Genomic DNA, 18,054 nt, shown 5'->3' with positions numbered 1-18,054 from the left:
TGTCCTGCAGATTTTAGCTCCAACTTGCTTCAACACACCAGCAAGGATGTTTCTAGACTGCCTAGTAAGAGCTTGATTAGATAGGCAGCTGTGTCTGATTGGGGTTGGAACTAAACTTTGTCTGGACATCTCTGGCTTAGTCCCTTAATTAATCAGGTCTCGCCACAGCGGAATGAACCGTCAACTTATCTAGCATATGTTTTAGACAGCGGATGCCCTTCCAGCTGCAAACCAGTACTGGGAAAACTCGCAGAATTATGTAATGGAGACACCTTTGAGAGAAATAAACTCACAATTCTGAAAAAATGGGTTGGAACTGTGAATGAAATGTCATGACTTTAATTCCTTGGTCACCATTTACTATTATAGTATGCAAAAGTGCAGCGTAAACATTTTTTAAATCATCTTCTTTTCTGTTTTACAGAACTAAGAATATCATACAGGTTTAAAATGCGTGAACAATGACAGACTGTTAAAATGTGGGGGGGGGGGGGGGGGTGAATTCTCTCTTTAGTATCATATATCCATACCCCTTGTGTCCTTGGTGGTGATTTTCAATTTTATTTCAACATTAAACGCCTCGGTTAGAGACCGTTTTCAACATTACTCCAGAACAGTAGCTCTACTGTACATATTTTGCTTAATTACCATACATGTACATAATTGTGTTGTTATTTTCTTGTACGGCATAGCTTTAAGAACACCATTTGACAAAATTCAGCGAAAGGGAAACTGATCGAAACCTCAAGAAACCACAGGAACAAAAACCACACTATACCTCATTACACACAAAAATACCTGAATCGCAGTGATGGCGTCAAACGGTATCCGAAAGTACGCCAGCACCCGTCACCAATGCAATATCTCCTCACCATTTTCAAAACTACCTCTGATTTCTTCTACCAGCAAACCAACACATGAAAGACACACGCTGCTATATAGTTCTCATTATAAAGCAGGGGATGGCAGCGAGTGCCAACGTTGAAAACAAAACCTTGTCGTAAGGGCAGGCGAACGCTCTGAATTTCGTTTTTCTTTTTTTTTATAAGAGTCGGGCAGGTAATAACTGAATTCTGAGGTCTGTTTATAGTCATATGTAGAACTAATCATGCAGCTAAGGGAAAAGAAAAAGTACTGTGTTTGTTTCTAGTTAATTTCTCTCTCTATTTTTTTCACATTAGCATATATCTGACGTTTGTAACTAGACACTCTTGTCTCTGCAGCTGGGATGTCTGTTTTACATTTTTAACTTGAATATATATTTTGTACTGATTTTACTCAATGGTTTCTAAGGATCAAGTGCTTGTATGACACTAAATGATAATGTTGCGAATGGATTTTCCCTTCTCCTTCTCTATTTTTTCTCCCCTCCTCTTCACTATTGCTCTGAATTTCTAGTTTTAGTTATGTACTATTCAGATATTTACCTCAAAAAGAGAAAAAAAAAGGATAAAAACGGACTAATAATCAGCTGACAAATACCTACCTCCAGTCTTGAAAACAGTTTATTTGTTTGTTTTTGCCTGGTTTCTTTCAGTACGGGTTCAAACGATGTACTGAAATAGACTTAAGGACTGCACAAGATCCTGTTTTACAAACTTTTTACATTTGATTTTTTTGTTTCATCTTAATTCAGCTGGGGAAAACGATGGCTTAGAAAACAACTACACACACAATACGCTGCACAAATAGTTTTTTTCCTCAGCATTTGTTTTGTTTTTCAGTACAAATATTTCTAAGGGAGTTATTAATGAAGACTTTAGTTTGGTTTCGGAAATAAATAGCAAAATTATGCTAGTGTGTGTCCATGCTAGGGCTGCACAATGTTGGAAAAATCTAACATTGCGATATTATTTATTGCAATGTTTTTTATTGCGATGTTTTTTATTGCGATATTATTTATTGCGATATTTTTTATTCTGCAATATATATTGCGATATGAATTCAATTTCACCAGATGACTTAAGATCTCTATTTGGAAAGGATGTATAATGGTTGATCGATGGGGATGATTCTGCACTGGGAGTGCATCTCCATGAAATCTTATAAACAATCTATAAAATTTCCCCACGTCGTGTTTTCGTTGTGGTCTGTGCTGCTATTTGCAGTGCATTTCTATATTTGCATGTGTTGTGAGTATTTTCATGCATATTCTTAGTCGGAGATTGAATTAATGTTTACTATTGGCATCTTTGTGAAATCTAACAAACAATCTTTAAACTTTTTCGGGTCCTCCAACACATTTTCGTTGTGGTCTGTGCTATTTGCAATACATTCTATATTTGCATGTGTTGTGGGTATTTTCATGCATAGCAATCTATAAATACAAACAAGAAAGAGATACAATTGAAACACAGTGTTTTATTTTTTCCCCGAGTCTAACGCCTCATGCACATGGAGCGTCAGCTTCAACGCTTTCCATTCACTTTGAATAGGTGGCATTGCTGAACTGCATTGTGGATCCGTCGGCAGCCCCTTCAGTGGCGTTGCTCGCTGCAAAGGTTGAGACTTTCTCAACGTTTCAAGCGGCAACGGAAGCGTCAGCCAATCAGATTGCTGTATGCAAATACATCGGCTCAGACAGTGGCCTATTGCTGGCTAATTTCATTGGCTAACGCTGCTATGATGATTGCGTCAGCCCCAACTTCAGACACGCCTCTGTCAAGCGTTGACGCTGAAGCCCCGTGTGAATGGGGCGTAACAGTATTCAAGTACAGTAACTGAATGACCAAAATACTAATATTTTAATAAAAGTAATCATCGTTAAGGTCACAGATGGTACAATTTATTATTCCTGAATGCTGTTATTATAGTAATAAAAAGTTATATTAGGTCATTATACAATCTCAGGCATCAAAAACACAAGCAAATGATGAATTATAACATTGCATATATCCTGCGATGTGACTGTTGTGAATGATCACATTGCGAAACGTCGCTGAAACGATATATTGTGCAGCCCTAGTCCATGCATTGGCAATAAAAACATGATTATTACTTGATATGTTTTATAAACACACTAAAGTTGTGAGGTTGAGGTAAAAAAAAAAATGTTGTTAAGGTTTTTTTTTTTTTATTTAATATTTGGTTAGTCAGTATTAAAACAACAAAAATGTATTGCAGTGGAGTAAGAAAGCTAAGCATGTTTTACCTTTAAATTAATTTTTCCTAGTTTTCTGGCAGATATTTGTATGTTTTTTGCCCAAAAAAATTTATGAAAAAACTATATTTGTACTGAAAAACGTTAAAAACGGAGGCAAAAATCGACTTTTTGCAGTGTACACATTACATTAAAAACAAAAGAAGCTTGAAACGTTCGTTCAGGTTTGGCAAAAATATGTTCGGGTTTTGTATATTGCATATATGAATATGTTTTTGAAAAATTAGTAGATATTGAGATATACTTGATTAGTTGTTTTTTTTTTTTCGTGTGTGTGTGTGTGTGTACTTTACACAAATGTGATTTTCTTTCCTTGTCATATGGTTTCAAACAGATGTAATGCTTATGTAGTGAAAGAATCCACCTTTTCAGCCTGTCACCATGAAAACCTTAAGAAAAGTTAGCATGGTAATATCAACTGGGCCTGAGGTAGAGCCTCAGAGGAAGCTAATGGAACTGTTGGCATGCCTTTTGAACTCACAATGGCATGTAATGACCGTCTTTATATGCGGCAGCTTGGCTTTTGCCACAAACCAACATTAAACGTTGCTCAAACACTGTAATGCTACTACCTAAATGGTTACAGTTCTTGTTAAAATGTCAGTTTGCGAATCAGACCGCCTCTTTATTCTCCTACAACCAAACAGTCACATGTTTTAAGGAACACTCCACTTTTTTTTTTTTGAAATAGGCCCATATTACAGTTTTTACTGTTTACGATTTTTAGCTTAGCATAGATCATTGAATCGTATTAGACCATTAGCATCTCGCTCAAAAGTGACCAAAGAGTTTTGATAATTCTCCTATTTAAAGCATGACTCTTCTGTAGTTACTAAGTCAATATGACTTGGATCTATACTGTCATTCTGGCGTAATAATCAAGAAACATTACTGCTGGACCATTGGTGCAAAAGTCCTTGATTATTACGCCGGAATGAGAGTATAGTTCCTAGAAAATAGCAGCTGTAAGTACATGATGTAACTACAGAAGAGTCAAGCTTTAAATAGTAAAATGAACTAATCTCTCTTTTTTAAAAATTTTGAGCAAGATGCTAATGGTCTAATCCGATTCAATGATTTATGCTAAGCTAAGCTAAAAGTGCTCCCGGATCCGTAAATCGGTTGAATGGTTTCAAAAATGGTAAATCTCAACTGTTCAACTGTAGGTGACTTGTGAAATGAGCCAATAAAAGAAAAGTGGAGTGTTCCTTTAAGTGGATGGACGGCGAATATCGGCTCAACCTTTTGCGTCGTTTTCCATAAGATCTGTGTATAATAGAAATGTCCTCCTGAAACTTGGCTTTGTGTTCATATGTGTTGGTTTAAACGTGCATCCACAGGAGCCACTGGTTCATGTGCTTTCAGCTCTGGGTGTCTTAATGAAGATGAAGTTGTATTTTCAAGACAACATGTTCTAGTACAATCGAATACACTTTTCTACCTCCAAGAGGGCCTCCTGTTACCTCATTTTTCAAACTTACTATCTGCTTAAATTCAGGTGCCTGAGTCCAGAGAGAACGGCGTAAAAGTTTTAAAATTAAATATATATATATAAATAAATAAATATATATTCATAGTTTATTTTTGTGTGTTTCTGGGGGGATTTCTTTCTCTTTTTTTTTTTTAATTAAGACTGTACCTCTCTGCCTCTCAGCCACAGGTTAGGTGAGACTGGACAATTTGACTTGTTTTTAAAACGCTGTCTTACATTTATGCAATGTTTTGTCGTTTCTGTGGCTGATGGAAAAAGATCACTAGGTGGTTACTCTCTCGGCTTTTCTTCACTTGATATAACTTGTTTTCTAACAATTATGGCTGTTTCACTTAGTATTGCTGTTTGTGATTTCACTTAAATTGCTTGCTTGTTTAAAAAAAAAAAAGGACAAAAAAGAAAACGTATTAGAAAAAAAAAGTCCTCTTTATACATATCCACCTCTTTATTCAGCACAATAAAAAAGGTGCCTGTGATCACTGTTGTGTATGAAGTTGATTTCACTGCATTCTTAATCTAAGGATTGCTATGTTTTCATTCATTCAGTCATTTGCGGCACTTTACATTCATTTCACCCCTTTATTAATTTGGGGTCGTCACAGTGGAATGAACCGCCAACTAATCCAGCATATGTTTTACGTAACGGATGCCCTTCCAGCTGCAACCGATCACTGGGAAACACCCATACACTATTATTCACATACATACACTACGGACAGTTTTATCTTACCCAATTCATTGCATGTCTTTGTACTTGTGGGGGAAAACCGGAGCATCTGGAGAAAACCCACACGAACACAGAGAGAACATGCAAACTCCACACAGAAAAAAGTACAGTACAAACCAAATGCGAATGCAATTTCTTATTTTTACAGTAAACTACTGTATTTCATTAATTTATTGAGGAAATATGTCTATATTTTGAATTACCAACATCTTTTGTTACACAGATAGAGACGATCACACAGCCATATGCAGGTAGTGATGAGTAGGTTATAATGATCCAGTGCTCATCACAACCAACTTTTCCCACAAGCTGAGAAGTGTATCAGTGTATAGAAGGTGCTCAGTGTCATTCACACTGCTACTAAACACCAGTATGGTAACACGCATAAAATTAAAGTCATGAAATAAACATTGTTTATCAATATTAGATGTAGCATAGATCTCTAACGTACATAACTGATGGAGAAACAATGGCTCAGTGGCTGGCGCTGAAGCGGGAGGGCTTCTAATTGAGCCAGTCGGCACTCTCTGCGTGGAGTTTGCATGTTCTCCCTGTGTTCGCGTGGGTTACTCTGGTTTCCTCCCACAGTCTAAAAACATGTGATATAAGCAAATTGTAATAACAGTCGCTTAAAGCATACACACTGTAATGATTCTTATAGAACCACCTTATTAACCAAAGTATAGACGAATTACCGGTTTGTAAACATTCAGGATGTGCGCTCAGCGAGGATGCAGAAAAAAACGGGAGCGCTAATATTTACAACGAGGAAATGATGGGCCCTATCATACACCCGGCGCAGTGTGGCGCAAGGCACAGCGCAATAGTCTTTTGGTAGTTTCAGCTTGGCGCAATAGTCGTTTTGAGGTGTTTAAATATCAAATGCATTAGTGCTCATTTGTGCGCCCATAGGCGTTCTGGTTTAAAAAGGGAGGCGTTCTGAGGCGGACCGCTGGCACGTTGCTATTTTGAGAATCTATAATAGATTTTTCATTAAACCAAAACTAACCCGGTCTAAACTCCGGCGCAGAGTTGCGCCTCGCTTACGCACTGCTTAATACGCACAAGAAAGCAATAGGCAAATATCTTTACATATGAAAAAATGTAAATATTAAGGATATATATAGGATATAATAAGAATAGGTATAGGATATAAATATGAAGGATTAAAATATTACAAAACATATTATTTTCTAGCCTACATTAATATGAAAAATCACTGCTTTTATTTCTTTTTCATTATTAGCAGTATTATTTATTATATATCCATATTTATATTTGTTTTATTAAAAACAAGCTTAGATTTGCCCACCTGTCAGGTTTTAGACCATATGGGGCAAAGCATGTGTTTTAGGATATAACTCAGGTTTTTGAACACACTTCGTTTTTATTGTTCATTTATTCGTTTGCTAGAAATTAGAACTGAATTTAGAAATAGATTTGAAACGAATATTTGCGCTTAAACTTAAGTATTTATTTATAGACTAATTGATGCTCTGCGTAAAGGTTTCCCTATCCAAGAGCGAATGTGAAAGTAGTTCCATTATCCCTCATTCTCACGCAGTAGATGCTCTGTTTAACAGTTTTCTGTTAAAAAACTGTTTACTGTTTGCTAGTGAAATGCTCATTTTTTCCACTTAGACTTACTTTGTGTCCTGTAAATAGCGAATGCGCTCTTGGCGCGACGCAGCTGGCTCTTAAAGGGAATGGGAGATGAGACTCTTATTGGTTTATTCTCAAAACACACCTATAACTCATTAAGAAAATAAACTCAACCCTTTTAGACCATGCGCTATGGCGCAAAGCAGGTTTTCCCGTCCTTAAATTAGCAAAAACGCGTTCTGACACACCCTGAAAGCGTTTGCGCTCTGTGCGTGGACCGTCAAAATAGAGCCCGATATCCAATGCTGTACAGAGTTTGTTGCATTAGAGATAAGTTAAATTGATCACATATTATATATGTTATTTACATAATGCTTTCAGCTTATTATAACAGCTCGCCACCCAGTGATAAGCACAGTGATTCTGCAAAATTAACGTTAAAGTGAGCGGCGTTTGTCTGACAGGTCCATTTGCAATAGCAACTTCCCAATGGATATTGGATAAGATGAAATGGCCAAGCTTCCAGCCCCAAATATACAATCTCATTGAAACTTCAAGTCACTTTACAAAAGAGCAGTTAAAGGCCTGCAAGTCTTTGAATGCCAACAATTTTGTTCTTTGTGTTCAATGAAATAAATATTCCATGATTACCAGATTCACAACTGTGTAGTGCTAAAAACCTGCTACTCGAGCATTATCTAAGTGTGAACTCTTGAAAATCAGCTTTAAATTTGCCCAATCAGTGATCTGCAGTCTTTACATGTCACAGTTTAACCAAAGTATGGTTCTCTTGGAACCTCAACTAAGTCACACTGTACAATACACAGTGGGAAACCCCCCAAAAGTGAGCCATACCATGCTGTGGAAAAGGGGCTGAAGGGCGCTGATGTGAATGTTTCTTTTAGGTGTGGTCACATTAGCAACATTTCATAAAACAAAAGAAAAGATTTTTTTCTAACTCTCCAACGTTTAGATTCAATTAAATGGTAAAAAAAACAATCCTTAAACATCTCTGTCAAAAGCATCAATCATTTCCTTGTGTGTAAAACTGTGGAAAAAGTACTTCGCACTACCTTTATTAGGGGCCCTAATTCCTTCCTTAACACATACACAAGCCAGCGCTGAAGTGTCAGAGGTCATTCCAGGGCAGGACGTCCAAGCTGCACGTTCAGACACACAAAGGCCATGTATGGAGCTACAAGGTACACAATGTTATGGAATTTAGTCGACTGCTTTTTTTTTTCGCCTCCTCCTCCCTCCCCTTCCACATGCTCTCCCCCTCTTCCCAACTCCGAAACATCTCTTTAACTCCCGTTCTTTGGTGTACTCACAGGGGAGACGTAGCCCACCTCGGAGCCCCTGACCTCTGCTCTGCAACAGACTCTGTGAATGGGACGGCGGCCCCCACTTCAAAGCCATGCCGTCCCGTGCGCTCTGACAGGGCGCCTCTCGCACCCCTCCTTTGTGGAAAGCCCCCCAGCTCACCTCGGCTATTTGCCCCCACCCACCGCAGCACTGAGGATTTGGTTGTTAGTGCCAGCTCACATCGTCAAGCTGCTCAGTAATTTGGGCAGATTGACCCACATTGAGGGAGGGAGGAGAGGGAGCTCACTGCTACCACAACCATGTTCAGAGGTGGTCTTGCCACCTCTTCCTCTTTTTTTCTGTGCCTTTGTGTGAGAGAGCAGAGCGTTTCCCGCCTCTTTCCTGCTCGTTAGCAAGCACCGAACTGCACATTAAAAGATATTTGTCTGCTTCCCTGCTGAAAAATCCAGCTTAAAACAGCCTAGGCTGGTTGGCTGGTTTTAGCTGGTCGACCAGGCTGGTTTTAGAGGGGTTTTGGCCACTTCCAGGCTGGTTTCCAGCCATTTCCAGCCGGGTCTTAGCTGGTCATTTCCCAGCCTGACCAGCTAAAACCAGCTTGACCAGCCTAGCCAAGCTGGGAGTCCAGCCAAAACCAGCTATATCCAGCTTAAACTAGGCTGGTCAAGCTGGTTTTAGCTGGATTTGGCTGGTCATTTTCCAGCCTGACCAGCTAAGACCACGCTGGAAATGGCTGAAAACCTGCCTGGAAGTGGCCAAAACCCCTTTAAAACCAGCCTGGTAGACCAGCTAAAACCAGCCAACCAGCCTAGGCTGGTTTAAGCTGGATTTTTCAGCAGGGTTGTTCAAGCTACGTATTTAACATGTGCTGAAACGACACAATTCTTGAGTTTTTTTGTGGACAACTTGAGTGAAGTTTCTTAAACTAATTTCGAGAGGAGCACGTGATGGGTTTGACTACAGCTGATCCCTATCACTAATCACCAGCTACCCAATCGGATCACTCTAAATTCAATATAAATTTCCAGCCTAAACTTCATTCCTCATATTCGTTCTGGAAAACCCCCCCACCCCCTATCCATTCTCCCTCCTCTTCAATTCTAAGTTCGGGCGACACAATGGCTCAGTGGCTAGCACTGTTGCCCCACAGCAAGGAGGTCGTTGGTTCAACACTAGCCGAGCCAAACGATACTCTCTGTGCGGAGTTCGCATGTTCTCCCCATGTTCGCGTGGGTTTTCCCCGTGTACTCCGGTTTCAACCCACACTCAAAAACCATGCAACAAAAGTTAAAGTCACAAGCACTTACTACAAACTAGTGCAGTTATTGGTCTATTTTGGGAAGTTATCGAGAACTACCTGATCTCATATCCCTCCTAATGCTCCTAATAACAAATATAAATTTAGACACACAGTAGTTTCTTGTTACTTCTGACTAGGGGTGTGCGGATTCATCCTAATATCGATAGTATCAATACCAATGCTGGTATTGAAATAGGATCTCCATTAGCATAATAAGATCAATACTTTAATGTAAAACAGTCTAATATGCTAATGTGCAATACTTACATTTACATTTAGTCATTTAGCAGACGCTTTTATCCAAAGCGACTTACAAATGAGGACAAGGAAGCAATTTATACAACTATAAAAGCAACAATGAATAAGTGCTGTAGGCAAGTTTCAGGTCTGCAAAGAAAGTTTAAGAAGCAAAACATTAGTCATTTTTTTAATTTTTTTTATTTGTATTTTTTTTTTATTTAATGTAGTTAGTGGAGGGGTCAGAGAGGGAATTGCAGATTAGTAAGGAAAGTGGAGACTAAATAGTTGAGTTTTAAGTCGTTTTTTGAAGACAGTGAGTGACTCTGCCGTTCTGATGCAGTTAGGGAGTTCATTCCACCAACTGGGCAGATTGAGCGCGAGAGTTCGGGAAAGTGATTTCTTCCCTCTTTTGGGATGGAACCACAAGGTGACGTTCATTCATAGAATGCAAGTTCCTGGAGGGCCTATAAATCTGTAGAAGTGAGAGCAGATAAGGGGCGCAGCCAGAGATCGCTTTGTAAGCAAACATCAGAGCTTTGAATTTGATGCGAGCAGCAACTGGCAGCCAGTGCAAATGGATGAGTAGCGGAGTGACATGTGCTCGAACCACCACCCCTCTTGCTGTGAGGTGACAGCGCTACCCAATATTCAATTTCAGGAAACAAATTATTAGCCTCGATATCAGGTGTAAATATCGATGATACTGGTCCTGTATTTTACTTGGTATCGGATTGATTACTTGAACTGAATGAACACCCCTGCCCAGTATTTTCACCTTGTGGACAAATTGAAAAAGAGAAATAATATGCATAAATAACGTGCTAAATTAACATGTACCAGTCAAGTCAGGTGGTACAACTCAGCTTTCAGAAAATTCCCATAACTGTAAGTTCGACTTCTATATGTCAATGCTGTTGTCATAACGCAGCTCACATTTTTAATTGATTTATTAACCACAATTCGTATCATGCGAGTGAGAATACGTCACACCAGATTCCTGCTTTTTAAAATGGTTTTCAATTCAAATAATAGCTGGACGGATTACACAATACTTGTTTCACTTCTATCCAGATGACAACATTGTTATGGACTCAATCCAGTTTTATATGCTTTATTATCGTGATGTTAATGTTTTGAATTAGCGCCTCGAGACCTTTTTTTTATTTGCATTTGTGTTTGCACGGCTCGCTTCTTTTCTTCTCTGTTTGAGGTGAGTAGCAGATGATTGTTACTTTTTGTGTCTTCCACGCTGAAGGATGTCCGTCCTCTGTGCTGAGCAAATAAAACGCTTTTCCTGTCGTCTCTGTGTTTTCTGCGTGCAGCTGTTGAAGCGCTGGCGCAGACTCGACTGTCCGCCTCAGACCCTTTAAATCCCATTTCATGCCTTTCTATTTAATCCTTACACCCGGATATCACGTTATAATCTTAACTATGAGCCTTTTAGAAAACATTAGCATATTTGTATATGTGAAAACGCGTAATTGACATGGCATTTCAAACATCTTAGCCTGCTTTTAATGTCATGCTTTCTTAAACCGTAGCAACAACTCTTTTCCAGCTATACACATTTTATGATTGATAATTGTGAAGCTGTTAAACATTGTCAGTTAAACGCTGTAGGACCATTTAAAACCGATTTCTAACTTTATTTGCTCTTAACACTCTTTAAATTAAATGACGAAGGGATCAAATGTCTATTGAATATCAATAATAATTTAATTTAAACAATGTAGAATCCTAAAAATAACACATAGCATCAACATTTCCAAATAATATGGATGCATCTTTAAACACATATGGTATATTTTATGTATCTAAATCGTTATTTTTTCTCACTCTTTTTATTACCCCTATTATGCATCATTAATATTAATAATACATTTTATTTATGACGCGCTTTTCTAAAACCCAAATCATTATAAATGAATGATCAACAGTACATGAATATATAGGCTATTTTTAAAAATGAATGACCTTATATGCAGCGGTGGCCGCTTAGGACTCCAGAAAATCCGAGGACCCCCAAATAAATACCTAAAAGGATAAATTGTACATATAAATTGTATATATCATCATTTTTTGTCATATGTTGTTAGACGAGTATCTAAAAATATTAAAGTTTAATGTTTATTACATCTGCGCAGATGAGAAGTCCAGCTGTCCGCTTTAGGTAAAGGTTTAGTTTAAAAAACTAAATATTTTTAATATAATTTTTAGTTGTGAATTCATTTTAAGAAAACAAATCTTTTTTTTTTTTACAAGATACTTTAAATGTTGTCATTATTATTTTGCATTTAGACAAAATGTAGAAAAGGAGGGATTGAGTAATATAGGAAAAAATAAAATAAAATAAATCAGTTAAAAATAAATGAAAGTAGAAAATGTGCATTTCAGAAATTTTGGGCTTTCATAACTCATAAGTTTTCATAACTCATTTCTTATAACTAATTTATTTTATCTTTGCCATGATGACAGTAAATAATATTTGACTAGATATTTTTCAAGACACTTCTATACAGCTTAAAGTGACATTTAAAGGCTTAATTAGGTTAATTATGGTAACTAGGCCGGTTAGAGTAATTAGGCAAGTTATTGTATAATGATGGTTTGTTCTGTAGACTATCAAAAAAATCTATAGCTTAAAGGGGCTAATAATTTTGACCTTAAAATTGAGTTTAAAAAAATTAAATATAATTTTCTAGTCGAAATAAAAAAAAGACTTTTTCCAGAAGAAAAAATATTCTCAGACATACTGTGAAAATCTCCTTGCTCTGATAAACATCATTTGGGAAATATTTAAACAAGAAAAAAAATCAAAGGAGGGCTAATAATTAACAAATTTTGAAGATAGAAAATAAACATTCAACTTTTTTTTTGTAATTAAAGTTTTTAAAAAATCATGTATGTTACAATGTTTTGCCTGAATTAACATGCACAAAAGATTTATACTACTGCAAAAGTAAGTCCAAGGAACTCGAAAAGTGTGAAAAAAAATATTAAAAAGCATTTATTGACATGGTTATTAATATTTTTTTCACATTTTTCGAGTGCATTGGACTTACTTTTGCTGTTTATTCTGATGAATCTCTTACCCAAAGAGCACCGACACACTAATTAAGCTACCCCTGACCACTTTTTGTTTGATTTTGGATAAATACTACTGATTAATTGATTTTTTTTCCACATGGCTTTTTTTAAGCAGTTGTGTGTTTCTGAATGAAGATGCATTCAAGCAGCCACTCCTCCAAATAGTTCATGGATTGTGCATGAAGTTCAGTCCAGGGTTTTTCCAAGTCTTCAAGTGGCATGACTGTTCCAACCCATCCCACTTTTGGACCACCTTGTCCTCATTCAAGCCTTCAAAGTCCAAAACTTCAGAAATGGAGGTGAGTCAGCAGCACATTTGTACACTAAATTCTCCAGTGCTGAGGAGTCTGTATCTGAATGGCTCCTCAACACATGATCCTCTTTCATTCACTAGTATCTGTTTATAGGAGTGAGTCACACTGATTCTGCTTCCTTCTGAAGATCGAGTGAGTGTGTGCTTTGGGCTGTTTTGGAGGTGTGTGTGTGGGTTAGTGGGTGACTGTGGGTGTCATTACGAGTCAGATTGATGTCTGTTTGTGTTTGGAACGTGGTGAAACTGAGTATGTTTGTGACTGAATCTCATCTTTGTGTAGCCCAGAGACTGAAGGGAAAGTCAGATGTTTTAAAGATGCAGGTGTTAGAAAGTTGTAATATGTTCGGATTTGTGTAGTTTGATCATGCAGTGTATGTTAATGTTATTTCAGTGTCATTGAGTAATTGTAGAATTGGTTTAACCTGCATTTTTAATATATGATTTTTGTTTACAAGTTTAAAGTTGTTGTAATTTAATTGTTTTAATATATATTTTTTTAATTTTTTATATTTTATCTTAGGTAATTATTTTGTTCTTTGTGCGTTTTAGTTCCAATTTTAGTTTCCAATTTAAGTTTAAATAAAAAAAAATTATAAAAAAAGAGAAACATTTGGCATTTAAAATTTAGATATAATTGTATATGCATTTATTTACTTTTAATTAAATAAAACAAAAATACCTTCCCTCTAAAAACCTTGCTCTATATATATTTTTTAGAAATATATATATTTAATTTTGTTTTACTTATTTGTTTTTCATTATTTTAAAAATAATCATGCAGTTGCATCTTCATATATGCAAAAATAAATTATAAATAAACCCTAACTCCCTAAAGCAATATATTGGCAGTGTAAATAAATATGTAATGATGTAATTATAAGTAAAAGATAAAAAATGACAAAAGACAAACATTAATACATATTTTTTATTTCTAAATATGTTTACATGATTAATCATGTTTTTACTAATTAATTTACACCAAATTAATCTAACAATATTATCTTAAATTTGCTCGAATTATGTTTTAATAGTGGATTTAATAATTATAAACTAATATCTAAACAATATGCAAAAATATATTATTAGATTTAACATAATATTTGTAAATAGCTGTTTTTCTTAATATATTTTATAATATTTAATTTGTATTAATGGTAATCAGTCAGCTAGACTGTAACCGACCAATCAAAGTCAGGTTTTCCAGAATATTAAATGGATAGTTCACCCAAAAATCAAATTTTACTCACTACTTACTATCAATTAGTTCCAAACCTTTATGAATTTCTTAATTCTGTTGAACTCAAAAGATACTATTTTGAAGAAATTAGAAAATCGGTAACCATTGACATATATACTACACTGTAAAAAATTATATGATGAATTAGTCATGAACATGTTTTTAATTCATTGTAACTTATTAGGCGTCAAGGTGGCGCACTGGGTAGCACAATTGCCTCACAGCAAGAAGGTCGCTGGTTCAAGCCTCAGCTGGGTCAGTTGGCAATTCTGTGTGGAGTTTGTGTGTTTGCGTGGGTTTCCTCTGGGTGCTCCGGTTTCCTCCACAGTCCAAAGACATGTGCTATAGATGAATTGGATGTTTCCCAGTGATGGGATGCAGCTGGAAGGGCATCCAATGTGTAAATCATGTGCTGGATAAGTTGGCGGTTCATTCCACTGTGGGGCCCCCTGAATTAATAAATGGACTAAGTCGAAAAGAAAATGTATGAAAATGAATGTAACTTATTAATCTAAGTTAATCCTGTTCTAACTTAAATTTATAAGTTACTCAAGCTGTTTTAATTTAGTTTAGCATAATAGAAGTTCAATGGACTCATAAGGTTAATTTTATTCAACTTAAAAATTGACAGTATAGGAAAAAAAATACTGTGCAGGTCAATGCTTACCATTTTCCATCTTTCTTCGAAATAACTTCTGTTGTGTTCAACAGAAGAAAAAAAAACTTCAGGTTTGTGACAAATGAAGAGTAAACATGACAGAATATTCAGTTTGGGATAAAATCAAACTCTGAAAGGAATCTAAAACACAACCAATTCCTTTACATTAATACCACCTCAGTGTGTCATTAAACACAAGCACATGAGCGCACATTTCCATGATTAATGTGCATTCATGTCAACTGTGAGTCTCTAGTCAGTCCCGCAGGCTGTTTGTTTACTCTGTAAGGGGACAGGACGGGAGTGTGTGGCTCTGCATTGACTCATGCCGGTGCTCTTGACTCATCCCGGCGGCAGCTCGCGTGCCGCTCCGCTCAAACCGGCCACGCTCGCACAGTCATCGAGGAACGACTCCACTCTTCTTCTTGTTCTCCGTGACTCATCTTGGTTTCATTTTGCCGCCACCCAACTCGCCTCCTCCTCCCTCAATGGGTCCATCTCTCCTTTCACTCGTCCGTCTCATTCCTTCGCTCCCTCTCTTTCCCTTTTCCTTCCTGGCTCTGTAAATGACCTCATTTTAATGAAGCACAGTCTTGGCACGGAGTCCAAAACCGCATGGCTGGAACCTCCCTCTCCTCCATCTCTCGAAAACCCACCCTGCGCTCCAAAAAATCTGGCTTTCATTCCGCACGCTAATAGAAGCGACCGGGAAGTCTGGGAATTCTAGAGTAACTCCAAGAATTCCACGAGCAGCGTTTGATTGCATTCCATCTCTTATGGCAACAACACCAGCATGTCATAAAAGTTCTTTTCCGAGGCTCGCGCTGCAACATCGTCCCATAAAGCGGGAGACGATTTACACAGTGCGGTCCACACGTCTGGGAATGAAAATGTGATTTCAAACTGGAAATAAACAAAAGGGTTTGGGGCTTTTAAAACGAGGAGACGGCGTGACGTAAAGGGAAGAGATTTTAAAGCTGCTGCAGTATTCATGTGACGCACAATTTACAATTTTTGTGGGACGCGAAGAAGAGAGACTCTTTCTAGCATACACTCACCTGTTAATGTTTTGCTCTGCGCCCCACAGAATTTTTATATGCACCAACCAGGGCTGCACAATATCAGGCGCATTGTGAAAATGTACCCCCGTTTACATTTCTGGAGAGTGCGAATACATAGCGAAAGCTATGTATGGCTGCATTTGGGTGCAATGCTTCAACCCAGGTACCAAAGAATTCTGGCCCAGATTTGGATGTGGCATGTAGCATGTGGGCCAGACACGGCCCTGGTTTGGCAGAGGTGGCACCGTCTTTAAGGCGGCACACAATACTCGGGCCAAATGTAAAGCGTAGAATTTGGCCCAGATGTTAATAATTGATACGTGGTCCATGTAAATTTTGGCTTTTTTGACCCACATTTAAAACACATTTTTGTTATTTTCAAATAAAGAAAAAAAAAGTCTACCAATCAGGTCGCTTTGAGAAAAAGCACGCCCAGAGCATGCCTAAAGCGCAATAATTTATGGGTTAATCAATTTCATTGCAGTCGTGACACACCAACATATACTGCCCAGTTCTGGGTATTAACTTGGCTGAGACTTGGCCCAGATATGGTCCATGTTTAACCCTTGTCTGAAAGCCAGACTTGATTCAATCATGTACCGTAATTCACTGCGGCATGTGGGCCAAGCAAAAACTGATTGTGTGGGCCCGAGCTGGGCGAGAGATATTTTTCTATGTGGGAGGGCAGTATCAAGGGCGTAGGTTTGCCCTTGACATTAGTGGGGACTGGTGAATCAAAGATTAGGAGAACTGGCAGAGTTTATATACTTTTAGATTTAGCTGTTTATTCTGCAGTTAGTTTTCAGGGCATAATATGCACAGACTATATCATCCGGCTATAATGATAGACTGTGTGTTAAAGTGGGGAAAAAACACAAGCATTAAGAGCATTATCGGATATGACGGATTCATTCAGTAGCGAACTTGAGTTTATGTGACTTACACTTTTCGTTAAAAAAAGCTCCTCATGTCCACCTTTTTTTGTGCTGCCGCCATCCTCACTTGTGTGCATCACACACCCACACACCTTATTCTTGCACGATAAATTCCTGCAGTTTGTATCTGAATGCAGCTACAGCCTTTAACATAACAGCAGGGAAAGGCACAGCCAATCACAATGTCCAAATGTGTTTAGGGCGGTACAGCTCGTGGAGAGAACGTGATTTTAATCCTTTCTACATCTCTAGGTTAATACTGACAGCACATTTTTAAAAGTGAATTAAATTATTGGTGAGGACATTTCAATATTTGATGGAAATTGGTGGGGACGTGTTCCCTTCCCCTATGCTAAATGTACACCCCTGCGCATTATGACATCACTGATGGCTTCTGTTTCTTTTTGCTTTTCCAGCTGACCGCTTACCTCCATGTGGAGTGGATGACATTTCTGCTGTTACCAGTTTGCCCAGTAGCTCACCCAGTACGTCGGCAGACTTGAGATGCAGAGAGGAGTTGACCACGACAATGGGGTTCAAGTCTGGAAGAACAGTTCCAGAAAGCAGGTAAAATAAAAACAAAAGGCAAAACAAAACAAAACAAAAAATAAACAAGTAAATAACAAGGTGAGAATTTGGTGAACTCTGAAAACGTGGTCAAAATCAGGCTGCCGCGAGGTCTTTTCTTTTTCTGGATTGTTTTCAAACACTGTCGGTTGGGTTTAGGGAAGGCGGTGGGCGGGTCAATCTGTGCTTTTGAAAACATTATTGGTTGGGTTTAGGGAAGGGGGTTGGTGGGGGGTTCGGTTGGTTGGTCAGTCAGTCAGTCAGTCGACAGCGACCTCTGGTGGATTTGCGCGAGAACAGCAGGCGTGAATGGCACTTCCGAGAGAAATTTGAGATCTGAATAAGCATAGGC

The 18,054-nt window shown here is 37.8% G+C and overlaps 1 protein-coding gene across 13 annotated transcripts in view; it reads left to right on the top strand.

The window, feature by feature from the left end:
- msrb3 (methionine sulfoxide reductase B3) overlaps window positions 1-17,704 on the top strand; it is a 113,427-nt gene extending 95,723 nt beyond the window's left edge. For 12 of the 13 annotated variants that reach the window (XR_012401498.1, XR_012401494.1, XR_012401492.1 and 9 more), the window contains 2 exons: window positions 13,047-13,230; window positions 17,552-17,704. The gene's annotated coding sequence lies outside the window, so the exon portion shown is untranslated. Of the gene's footprint in view, window positions 1-13,043; window positions 13,231-17,551 lie in introns of all 13 variants that reach the window. The other variant, XR_012401482.1, reaches the window with a different exon arrangement.
- Window positions 17,705-18,054: the final 350 nt, after the last annotated feature.

The sequence above is a fragment of the Danio rerio genome, chromosome 4, assembly GCF_049306965.1.
Source record: "Danio rerio strain Tuebingen ecotype United States chromosome 4, GRCz12tu, whole genome shotgun sequence".
Taxonomy (NCBI): domain Eukaryota; kingdom Metazoa; phylum Chordata; class Actinopteri; order Cypriniformes; family Danionidae; genus Danio; species Danio rerio.
The sequence above is the reverse complement of the archived record's forward strand: the minus strand, read 5'-3'. Positions and strand labels throughout refer to the sequence as shown.